Source organism: Esox lucius, chromosome 9 (assembly GCF_011004845.1).
Source record: "Esox lucius isolate fEsoLuc1 chromosome 9, fEsoLuc1.pri, whole genome shotgun sequence".
Lineage (NCBI taxonomy): Eukaryota > Metazoa > Chordata > Actinopteri > Esociformes > Esocidae > Esox > Esox lucius.
Window position 1 is genome coordinate 15,363,285 of NC_047577.1, and position 12,692 is coordinate 15,375,976.

A 12,692-nucleotide genomic window follows, 5' to 3' on the forward strand; every position below is an offset into this window, starting at 1 on the left:
GACTGCTGCCCCCGCGACCCGGCCCCGGATAAGCGGAAGAAGATGGATGGATGGATGATTGTTCATGTTAATTCCTGTTGAAGTAAACATACATACATTGTGAGGTCTCATTTCCCCATGTTATTTGCCAGTTATTGCCAGTTTTTTATAGTGGTTATCTGTATTTGAGTTTTCTGGTAATGAACTCTAGCTATCAATTATAGCTTATATGCGCCTTTTGTTCTGATGCTGTCCGCGGACTGCCTATCTGTGTTTTTGGATTCCAACTGCCTGCCCGTTTGACTTCGACTCCTGCCCCTGTGTTTTGTACATGGCCCTTCTGGGCTTGGATCCGACCTCCTGAATCCGACCACAACACACACACACACACACACACGAATGTATGTATTTCATTATAGATAATTAATTTGTGTGACTCTAGTGTATTACTTTGGTTGTGTTTAGGTGTAATATTGGTATGAATTGCTGTAAATAAGGTATATTAAAAGAAAAAAGAAAATATACCCTGGCTACGGCCCTAAATAACTATTACCAAACTTTGTGGGCTATTCATTAGCATAACTTAACAGTAGCAAACCATTAATTACAAGCAATTGTGACCCTTATTGTAAAGTGTAAACCATATGTGTAGTAATTCATGGATTATTAACGTTTGTAGAGTCTTAATTAGCATGAGGTAATAGTAGTTTACACTTTACAATAAGTACATTCCCCAAATTACTTTTCATATGGTTTACACGTGACAATAAAGCTCACACATGCTTGAATTCATATTTAATTCACATTAATTAATATTCGGTCTGAGCTAATGACATTTTTATAAATAATAATGTTTTAAAATGATTAATATATTCCAAAATGTAAAAAAAATCTAACTAAAGGATGTTTATGAAGGTTGTCCCTGGACCTATATCTGTTAGATTTTTGGATGAAAGTGTTATTGGTCAGCGCTATTGACATTTACTTTGACAATAAATGTGAAATACTTGAGGATGTTGATGGTAGGTCTGATGTCCTTGAACCTACACCGATCAGCCATAACATTATCACCACCTGCCTAATATTGTGTAGGTCCCACTTTTGCCATCAAAACAGCCCTGACCCGTCGAGGCATGAACTCCAATAGACCTCTGAAGGTGTGCTGTGGTATCTGGCACCAAGATGTTAGCAGCAGATCCTTTAAGTCCTGTAAGTTGCGAGGTTGGGCCTCCATGGATCAGACCTGTTTGTTCAGCACAATCCACAGATGCTCGATTGGATTGAGATCCGGGATATTTGGAAGTCAAGTCAACAACTTGAACTCATTGTGTTCCTCAAACCATTCCTGAACCATTTTTGCTTGGTGGCAGGGCGTATTATCCTGCTGAAACACAACCAACATTTTGTCAATCTTGGTTGTAGAGCAAATCATCAGACTACTGCAGATTTAGGTTATCCGCGAAAAGCTACGGATATCTCAATTTTTATATGCAACAATGTAAATACCCTTTTTGAGTAATTGCCATTTTTGAAGCAATTAAAAACATGAATAAAACACAAATAACAGAACAGGCTTAAACATCATTAGATTTGGGGTTATGTTCAGATAAAATGTCTGATTCTGGAAGATCGAGGTTTATTGGATTAATTGGAAAAACTGTGTGTAATCTAGAGATGTAGCCCAATCCTATTGAAGTAGAAGCAATGATTTAGAAACCCTTTCCAAAGGCACTGTACACAACCCATAAGGTAAAATGCTAATTCTGTTTTTGGCCAGTAATGTGAACTCTAACATTGATTGATCCCGCAAAAGGGGTTAATTGGTTATAGGTTATTTCTATTTCTGTACCCAATGCATCTTAATATGAAAGTAATCTAAAAGTAATACATCCATGTGATGTAAAAGAAAACGTGATCCATCAGACCAGGCCACCTTCTTCATGGTCCTGCACTGATGCTCACATGCCCATTGTAGGTGCTTTCGGCAGTGGACAGCGGTCAGCATGGGCACCCTGACTGGTCTGTGGCTACGCAGCCCCATAGGTAAAGAATTGCGATGCACTGTGTGTTCTGACACCTTTCTATCAGTACCAGCATTAACCTTTTCAGCAATTTGAGCTACAGTAGGTAGTCTGTTGGATGGGACCACACAGGTCAGCCTTCACACCCCATGTGCATCAATGAGACTTGGCCGCCCATGATCCTGTCGGCGGTTCACCACTTTTCCTTCCTTGGACCACTTTTAATAGGTACTGACCACTGCAGACCAGGAACACCCCACAAGGGCTGCAGTTTTGGAGACGCTCTGACCCAGTCGTCTAGCCCTGACAATTTTGCCCTTGTCAAAGTCGCTCCGATCCTTACGCTCGTCCATTTTCCCTGCTTCTAACACATCAACTTTGAAGACAGAATTTTCACTTGCTGCCTAATATATCCCACCCACTGACAGGTTTCATGACAACCAGATTATCAGTGTTATTCACTTCCCCTGTCAGTGGTCATAATATTATGGCTGATCGGTGTATATCAGTTGGTTATTTTCATCAAAGTTATACTGGGTCCAAGCTATTGACTTTTATATGAATAGAAATGCTGTATTGATAAATTGCAAAACTAAAGTTGTTGATGATGGAGTATGTCTTCCAGGTGCTATATTTCATGGTTATATGGCTGAAGGTTGAAAGGTATTTCAGGTAACAAATAAAGGTGCACTTTTAACAAGGTCCCTAAAACCTGGCAGTAGAATAAAGCAGTATTTCACCTATTTTTCTAAAACGTAAATATGAACCCATTGTGGAAAAACAAGGAGTGTTGCTTGTTCATTATCGTGAGCAGATGCGGAAAATGTATACGGTTTCTTTCTGGCGACTAAAGTCTCTATCTTTAATATAAACAAACTTCACCGCAGTAACTGGACCAGTAAGGGCTACATCCCTCAGAGCGACACGGACGTCCAGCACGGTCACATGGACATCCTCGCTAGGGGGAGCCCTTGAGTGGATGTTTAGCAGGACAGACGGGGGATCACGGGATGTTGAGCAGGACGGACGGCGATGAGTGAGGTTTTGTAATGCAAGCCAGTGGAGGGCATAGACATCATATATAAAGGCTAGATACCTTGTCCGTGCTGTTGGCCAATGGAGGTCGACATCCGCACATGGCGGCCATCTTGCCGCAGGCCGCTCGCTCACTCGTAACATTGTGTTCTATGGTGCATGTACTTTTTAAATAACCATAACTTTCAAATGTTTCTACCGATTTTCAAACGGTTTGGTTTGTTATAAACGTCAGAGATGAAGTTATGACACTGCATACATATGAACCATTAAAACCATGGACTTCCATATGAAAATATCCTTGAACAGAACCAGATAGGTGTAATGAATATACAAACACAAGGTATTTATGTTTAATCAATAAATAGGCTACAGAATGGCAACAAGACATATACACTTTTGTACTATTATAATAAAATTACTATTATAAAATAATTTTAATTACTATATGTTTTTTCTTTCTGCCAGATAACAAGCATCTCTGAACTGACCACATTTCAGCACCAGGTCTTGTGAAGCTGTGTGCAAAAGCAGATCAATATAGAATTAAATTGAGTACTTTAGACCATTATTTGCCAAGGTACGGTCATGCGTATAGTAAAATGCCCTATGGAAACTCCCCATAGGACTTTGTCAGACAAAATGCTGACAATAAAATGCTTACTGTGGGGCAACCTCTTCGTGTAGAAGCATAATGAAATCAAATCAAATGAAAGGTAACACTGATGTTACTTGTAGACTATTTGGATTGTATGTCAGGGGTTCTGATATAGAATGACTACAAAAAATATGGAATCATTACACAAGTCTCTATTTTTAAACTATTATAAAAGTGACATTTATTTGCAAACAAAAAAAAATAGGTACATGATTCCCCTTTACAAATATCCAAAAAAGAAATGCTGTAGAGAGAACTACACTATTGTTGAAGTAAAAGAGGACAGTACCTTGAAAACACATACCTTGGGCTAATGCCCTTTGAAAAGGACAGTCTTATTAGGTTTCTGTTGCATGTTGTTGCTCTGTAAGCTGAGGATTGTAATTCTGGCGATGTGGTGCAGCCTTAACTTAAAAAACAGGGACAGAATTATTTTTAACAGCCTATAGTGGTGGCTGTCTATCCCATACTGTCTATCCCAACACAAACATCCTCTGAACCGATCCTTTTTCAGACAATGTAAACAACCTCAAGCAGTTTGATGGGCTGTGATCGTCTGGTACTGCCTGATGACTGCCAAATGACCCACTGTGCTGCCCTGACGACCCTCAAGATTCCCTCTGATGAAATCACCAGACCTCCATTGTTTTTTAAAGTCAGCAGGTGGTAGCTCTGGTCCTTGATGGCAGATGCAGCATCTGTCACCAGGCTGGCATGGCAGACATCACACGACAGCTTCTTCAGAGCCTGTCGCACAACAAATCCTGAAATTTGAGTTAGTAATATCATAACTTATAACAATAAGCATTAATAAGCATGGGAAAATTAAGGGAACACTTCTCTTTTTGGACAATCGTGAGATTGTTTTCCCCCAGATTGTGACTATTGGCACTTTTGGTTATAGGGAAAATCGACTTTCAGTTAGCCTTCACCTGAAATGTACATGAGAGCGTTGTCCACAAGACCATCGAAGTCGACGGGAAGGTAGCTGTGATCATGTACTAGGGCAGGAATGTCAGCAAACGGGGATGGAAGATTTCTCCTCCTGCTGCAGAGGACACATCTACAGCTGACAGGCTTGTAGAGGTGTCGATGACAGCTGGTAGGGACTCTGTGTCATCCTGTGCTGTCACATTGCCTCTGCATGGTTTAACAACCCCACACTGGGCCATCAGCTTTACATCCTAAAGATGTACTTGAACTGGCTGGCATTAGGGTTGTTATTCCAGCCATCGTTTACATTTTTTTAAAAAATAATAAATAAAATAAGAAGAGATACGAGTATAGTACACAGATATTCAATACATGCTTTAAAATGTTTTATGCTTAAAATGTTTTTACAAAAAAAACACTAATTAGAACTAGCCACCCTTGAATGATCTTTCCACATAAAATAGGTTGAAAGATATTATCATACAATTCAGACTGTATCAGTGATGATAAGTTCTGCAAACAAATAGTCAAACACAGGCATTTTTCTAAATACTCAAAATGGTTTGTGACACTTCCAGGTATTGTGTATGTCTTCAGAAAACATGTTACCAAAAGTAAAAAAACATATGGACCGACAAACTGAAAACAATACAAGCATTTGCTGACACTGTGTCACTTAGTGTTGCGGCTGGTGAATATAAATTATGAACCCTACCAGATGCTCTGATGGAGTTGAAGAGAAGCTCCAAGTGGTCCTGGCTGAACCTGTAGGTCAGGACATATTGCTGTCCTTCAAGCAGCACAGGAACCAACCGGATTGAAAATCATGTGCAACTTTGCTTGTTAGCAGCTAAACTGTAACGTTAGCTGCCACAGGTCTCACTCAAAGCTTATTGTTATTAGCCAGCAAATAACTACAACCACATCCACAAATATTGTAATTTAGACAAAAGATTAGCTGTCATAAAATCGTTATTGGTGTCAGTAAAACCTTTATAATCAAACAGCTCGTTTGTGATATCTGCCTTGATAACTTGCGCAAGTAGCCGTGATCCAACTATGCTGCACGATTTAGACGTTTTTAGAAAAGAAAAGCTGCAATTTCAACATTTTCATAGCCACGTTAATAACGTTTGTAAGAACCAAACCGTTTGTAAATCCGTCAAGGTTTCAGCGAGATAAGAGTATTTGTGTTAGTGCTGATCACTCACCTTACATCAGGTACCACAGAGCCCGCCAGGAAGCCTGCCTGTGACAAGATGGCCACCGGTGATGCCGGAAGTGACTGCGCCATCAGACGTCTAGCCTTTATATATGATGTCTATGGTGGAGGGTACCATCAGGACGCGCACAGCAACCTGTTGCTCCCTGGACGTCAGCATCCAGCTCTAACTGGATGTACATTGAAGCAAATAGGATGTCTTGTGTATAGAGCATATTTTGAACATAATAAAATGGAGAATGCAGTGATCATCAATCAATGCATTTGATAAATAAACTGAAACTTAAACCTTAAACTTTCTTACTATACCCCCCCAAAAAAACCATAAATAGAAAGATAACCTGTCAAGTCCCATTTTATTTAATTCTTTCCCACTTTTGTCATGTCAACATTATGAATAATAATAGTAAATTCTACATATCGAGTTTTAAGACTCACAAAGATATATGTTTTTGATTTATTTAGATTTTTAAAATAGAAATGCAAATTCCCAACAAAACAATAACGGTAGTGTAATAGTGTAATACAGAAAATAATTATTAACCAAGAAATTTAAATAGTTGCACGTGGCCTTATTTTAATGTTAAAATATAAATACTAAACTCCACCAAAACAATGACAGCATTTTAGTTTTGCGTTTTACTAGTGTCATTACTACCGGTAGCATGAGGCGGTACCTGCAGCCCATTCAGGTTGTACAGGTAGTCCAGCTCCTCCAGGATGCCTAATCCATATGTGCCATCGCTAGAAGGTTTGCTGTGTCTCCCAGTACAGTTTCAAGAGCATAGATCGAGGAGATACCGGGAGATGAGCGGTTACACGAGGAGAGTTGGTCAGGGCCGTTGACCTTGTTGGGCGATTCAATATGCACAGTCGAGGCCGTCGGATTTCTTGCAGAAATCCTCCTCAGATGAAAATGTTTGCTGTTTTAAAATATGAAATGTTTTTGAATAATGTCGATCAATAAATTTCATAGTTGCCAATGTTGAAGAACAGTCCCCTACTCCCCTAATCACTTCTGTAGACTTTATATATTTGTTTTTGTTGTTCCTACTAGTATCATAACACTAACAATATAATTATTGTGTCCTTAATACCTTGTCAATTTATGAATTTTAAATAAGCTAACTGTAACTCTTGGTAATAGTAACTTAAACCAGTGTAAGATAAGACGTCGCCGCTGCTTTGCCTGCGAACACAAGCTACTGTGAGGGAGATGCATATTTTCGAAACATACAAAAGACATTTTGAAGTAGTCTACATTTAAATGTATTTTGCTGTAACATTCTATCATCAGTTGTGTCATTTAAAAAAAAAAAACGGGTAATTATTTTGTAATAAGGAAGAAAACCAGGCTAGCCGTATAGCACCCCAAGAAATGCTCATCCGGATAATGTGCTTTGTGCGCATTCTTGGAGTGGGTGATTCGCGACTCTAATCCTCCCCCATGAACCATTTATTGTGTACTGAAATAATTCAAAGACAGAAGCTGAAAACGGAAAGGTTATCAAATCATAAAAGAGTGTTTATTTTATTTTCATAAGTATTTATTATGAATTGATAAGGCACTCTGTTTTTCCAAAACATTAACGCAGCCACTCGTTTAATTGTCATGGGGTTTTATTTTTGTTCGTTTTTAGATTTCATTAAACAGAATATGTGACAAACCTTAGGACTTCTAAAAATAGGAAATGCAGACTTCTCGAGAGAGCAACAGGTTGCTGTGCGCGTCCTGATGGTACCCTCCACCGGCTTGCATTAAAAATCATCACTCATCGCCGTGAGAAGGGTCCAACTGCAGCTTGCAGCAGTCGCTCACGCCAGTCCCCCTGCTCACGCCGCGCCCGCTCACGCCGCGCCCGCTCACGCCGCGCCCGCTCACGCCGCGCCCGCTCACGCCGCGCCCGCTCACGCCGCGCCCGCTCACGCCGCGCCCGCTCACGCCGCGCCCGCTCACGCCGCGCCCGCTCACGCCGCGCCCGCTCACGCCGCGCCCGCTCACGCCGCGCCCCCGCTGGCACGCAACTTCCGACTTTCAGACATGTACGGTATGTTTACAAGACGCAGATGGACCATATTGCCATATTGAGTCATAGCGGCAACAACTCCCGGGAAGCACCTGGTAAGTTACTGATAATAGCAATATGGAGTTATTTAGCCCGTTACGGTTTGTTTAAAATTTATATTAGGCTACTACCGATAGCTGTTGATTTCAGGTTGACGATTGCTTATAGTTAAAAGGGTGTTTTAAAAGTATGCTAACGTTAGCTTAAAATACCTATGTGTATGCACATGTATGCTAGCGTAGTGTGTGTTAGTTTGAGTGAGGTACTTCGCATGATATTTTTGGCTTTGGCAACCGTTGTTACCATACCATCTTTAGGTTTCGTAACATGACAAAAATCAGCCCTGTTCTGGGGCTTGTTCAGTATTGAAATCCTATAGAATTCATAGTACTCCAAAAATGCAGGTACAGATTGTCCAGATTTGGCCAATAACAAAATTCACAACCAACAGGTCTGCAACAGGGTACTATGATGTGTATTTGGATTCCATAAGCATGAAAGTAAAGCCTTGTTCAAAGGCTGTTTTAAAGTTTAGCCTCGTTCAATGGCTATATAAGTTAGTTTATTTTGTTTAAGCCCTGTGGGTGGCGATTGTAACTCTTCTATTTCAATAGCATACAGTGGTATTTTGAATATAAGGGAATCGAGTAATATGAATTGTCTTCAGTTTTTTGATACTATTACAAGTATAAGGTGTTTAATTTGTAATTTTGATTGATTTTGACAGTGACTTAGCTCATCACATTGCTCTGGGTCAGTGGACAACTAAATTTGGCAAAGACATTGAGGTGCATCTCTCCAACAACTTATGTACCTGGATGCACATGTCTATATTTCTGATTTGACCCAAAAACTTTTATTTTGCCAATTTAACACTTTGCCCAATTGTTGCAGGGATTCCCTCATCAAACTACTGTAAATTCTTGTGGCATCTTAATGTTGATGGTAAATTGCTTTTTAGTCTCTGATTAAAGGTTTTGGGTTTTTTTTTTATTATCTGAAAATGATATAACCTCACAGATCTTTGCCTTTTACACTTTACAGTATGCACTCAGCCTGAGCACAGAGGCTCCATTTTGGTTCATTATTGTTCTTCTCACATAGGAGCAAGTATAAGAGGAACTTAAATCCACCCTAACATGACATTGACTTTGGTTAATAGTTTACAATTTCCAGAAGTCTAACTAAGCATGATCTATAAAGTACTTTGCACTACAGTATTAACCACACATCAAAGAACTGTTTGTGGGACTATTTAACATGGCTCTATAACTTTTTGTACTCTGCTGTAATTGACATGCCAATGGTTTGCTGACAAATAGTGATTTGTGACTGAACATGAACATTCCTCCTCAACTTAAATATTCTATTTCTTTTAGAGGGACATGGCACGCATCCGAAAATGGTGGTGCATTAGTCTAATGGAACGGTTCCAGATTGACGGGTAAGACAACTCTAAATGTTACTTCCTACAATACATTGCTTCTACATTAGTTTACTTTTTTTATTATTTTACTAATATCTTACTCAAAAGCCATGGACAGAGGTTTGCATACTGGACTAATGAGGCCAGAGCATTGCTCCAAGGTTCACTGCAGCCGATATACAGGGTCCCAAAGGTCAGCAAGAGGGAACATGAGGTGAGCATGATGATGGCAGAGGACACCCAGTGGCCTTATCCGGTCTTGATTAATTCATAAAAAAATATATTTTTATATAAAAAATTCATTTTTATAATATAATTTTCTTTTTTTTATATAATATCATTTTCCTCAAAAGGTTTCGATTAGAAAAGGATGACAGGTGCATCATATTGGAGGTAATGTTTACTTACTGCTTACACTTTTTACTGGCTATATTAGCCAATAAACATGGCACAACACCTCCCTTTATCCTTGCACTATTGGACTTATTTGCACTACCACCATGACACACACTATAGAGCACCTTATGCACAATAATTGCCCTGTCACTGCAAGAGTCTCATGCTTATACATCCCTTAGTACAGTCATATTAATATCAGGGCAATGCGTTATGATAGATGTTCTCACCAATAATTGTTAATTTTCATATTTCTGCTATGCTATGATTGTTGCCATTTGTACAGGCAATAGTGTAGTCAGTGTGTTGTCTTTACTATGCTTGATTTTGCCTGACCTGTATTTTACAGTTACCAACATGTGTGCTTTCTGTAATCCTAAATGAAGTGGTACTACAGGAAGGAGATAAGGCATACTTAAGATTGGCTCTTGTGTGTCCACTGACTCCTTCAGGAGACGGGCACATTTTCAGTGGCTTGACAGTAAGTGTTTAAATAAAGGGTGCTGTGGTATACAATACTTGAGTACCTCACGTGTGTTTTCACACCTTATGGAAATGTTCACTTTTGATTGATAATTTGTTTTTCACAGGTGTCGCTACATGGAGCAGGTTTTCTGAGTCCTAAAGAAAATAATTCTACACCATGTACTCCGTGGACACCTGTCATGAATGTGGAATGCTTTTCAAAAACTGCACACCTGGTAAACATCTTAACACTGGATGGATTTGAATCTATGTCATTATACTCAGTATTGATGTCATAACTACGCTTAGACCACATCCTGAGTCTAGTGGTCACTGGTCAGTATAATCATCATTCTGTTTTTTCTTTTTCTTTTACAGGATATGTTAGAACAGGACAAAGGGGTGTACTTGAAGCAGTTTACTCAGAAGACCCACATCCAGGTTACTGCGATCACTTTTGCCGCCAAATGCAATAGGTAAAAATAAGGTGTTTGTGTGTAACAAAGGGGTGTGGGGGAAAAAATAATTGAATAGGTATTTGCTACATTTATTTACTTATTTTCTCTTTCAGTGAGAACGGACACGTATACTAACTGTTGGCAGACAACCCTGAGCCAGCTGGGTGTTTTTCAAGCTGCAGGCCCCCGTGAAAATTTGTGGCTGGAAACTTGGGATTGAATTTTGAATTCTCCAGTGTTATTACAGACTGTTAATTAATTGGTTATGACAAAAAAGAGATGTCATATGTTTAAACAACCTTTGGGTAAACTTTTTGTATAATTTTAAAAATGTTAAAACTAACATCTATTGAGAGTCTACTTTATGCTTTTTTGGTTTTAATAACGTCCTTTTCAATGTGGAATAAAATTCAAATCCTCTGAATATTGAGTCCATTTCTGAACACTGGGGAGATCGTGTGTACAACTGGTGATCCGGTTTATTGAATGCATTGCACCAATATGATTTCTACCCAGTGCTGTACATTTATCATTTGTTAATATAATAATACAGACAGTCTGACATTTCCATACCCACAGGATTAAAGGGCCTACATCTACGTACAGATACTGATCAGCATAAAGTCCTTTGGAATCACATGTAAACTGCAGTAGAGGATTTTTCTTTCAGTGCTTCGACCCAGAGGGAGCCTTCTAGTCCTCTTGTGACCAGCCCACTATGTGACAGTACTGTCACATAGTACATAACTTACATCCACATCCACTTATTAAGACTTATTATTTATTGTCATGTGTTTTTGCTTACTTCTAAATAAATAGTTTTGTTGTTTGCAGTTCAATTTATTATACATTAGCAAATACAAAAACTAATCCAATACAACATGAACTGTTTGTTTTTTTAATTGCATTCTGTAGTTCCATCCCAAACTATAAAGAACGGGCATTTATTATAAATACATTTTTTGTACAACCAAAAAAAGAAGGGGGCTTTTATTTTGAAGGCAAAGAAAACAAAGGGGCGCGGCGTGAGCGGGGGGCGCGGCCTGAGCGACTGGTGCAAGCTGCAGTTAGACCCTATTGATCGCCGTTGGTCCTGCTCAACATCCCGTGATCCCCCGTCGGTCCTGCTAAACATCCACTCGAGGGCTCCCCCTAGCGAGGACGTCCATGTGACCGTGCTGGGCGTCCACGTCGCTAAGAGGGATGTAGCTGCCTCTAATATTTTAGTCTTGCTGTTTAACATGCTAACTTTCTACCAGAAAGTTATATGGAGAGCCAACAGTGGATGTAGCTTTTTTGGTGAGTGGTTTTCACAGAAAACTACATGGACGTTTTATTGTTTGACCGAACTTCTTGAATGTTTTATTAACTGTATAGAACCGAAATGGTTAAATTCCTACTAGTTTTAAACCTTTTATTTATTGCAATTGATCGAGATGATGTGCATGTATCTGTTTCAGTATCGTTTTTTCCAAGCGTCTAACTTATTACCCCTATAAAGGTAAAATATTAACGTATTCAAGAGACAATGTAATTAATGTAAGGAACTGTTTCATGGGTTGGCTATCGTTTTCCCAAGAGTGTATAAGAATATTGTAAACTAGCGTTTTCATTTTTGAACCATTAGTTATTTTGCTGAACTTGGCATCTGGCTATCAGTTCTCAAATAAGTATGTGAAAGTGTCGAATAGCAGGCAGGGGCGCAGATAGGATTTTTTAACTGGGGGGGACCAAGCTGTCAGCAAATGATTTAAACTCAATTCGTTATATTGCCCTCCTGCAGATCCTCACTTGACTGACTTGGGCCTGCCTTACTGTCATCAGAAATTGCCTGCAGGCCAGGTGGACAACATTTTAAATTTTATAATTTCAGTTAACCCTCTATACCTCTATAGAATTTCAAAACAATGTGAAATACAACATATTCCTGAGAATAAATGGCTAAAACTACTATTTCAAATGTCTAAGAATAACTCAAAATTTTAAATGTAAGTGTTAATTAAAAATTTGTTACAATTTATAGATTAGAAATA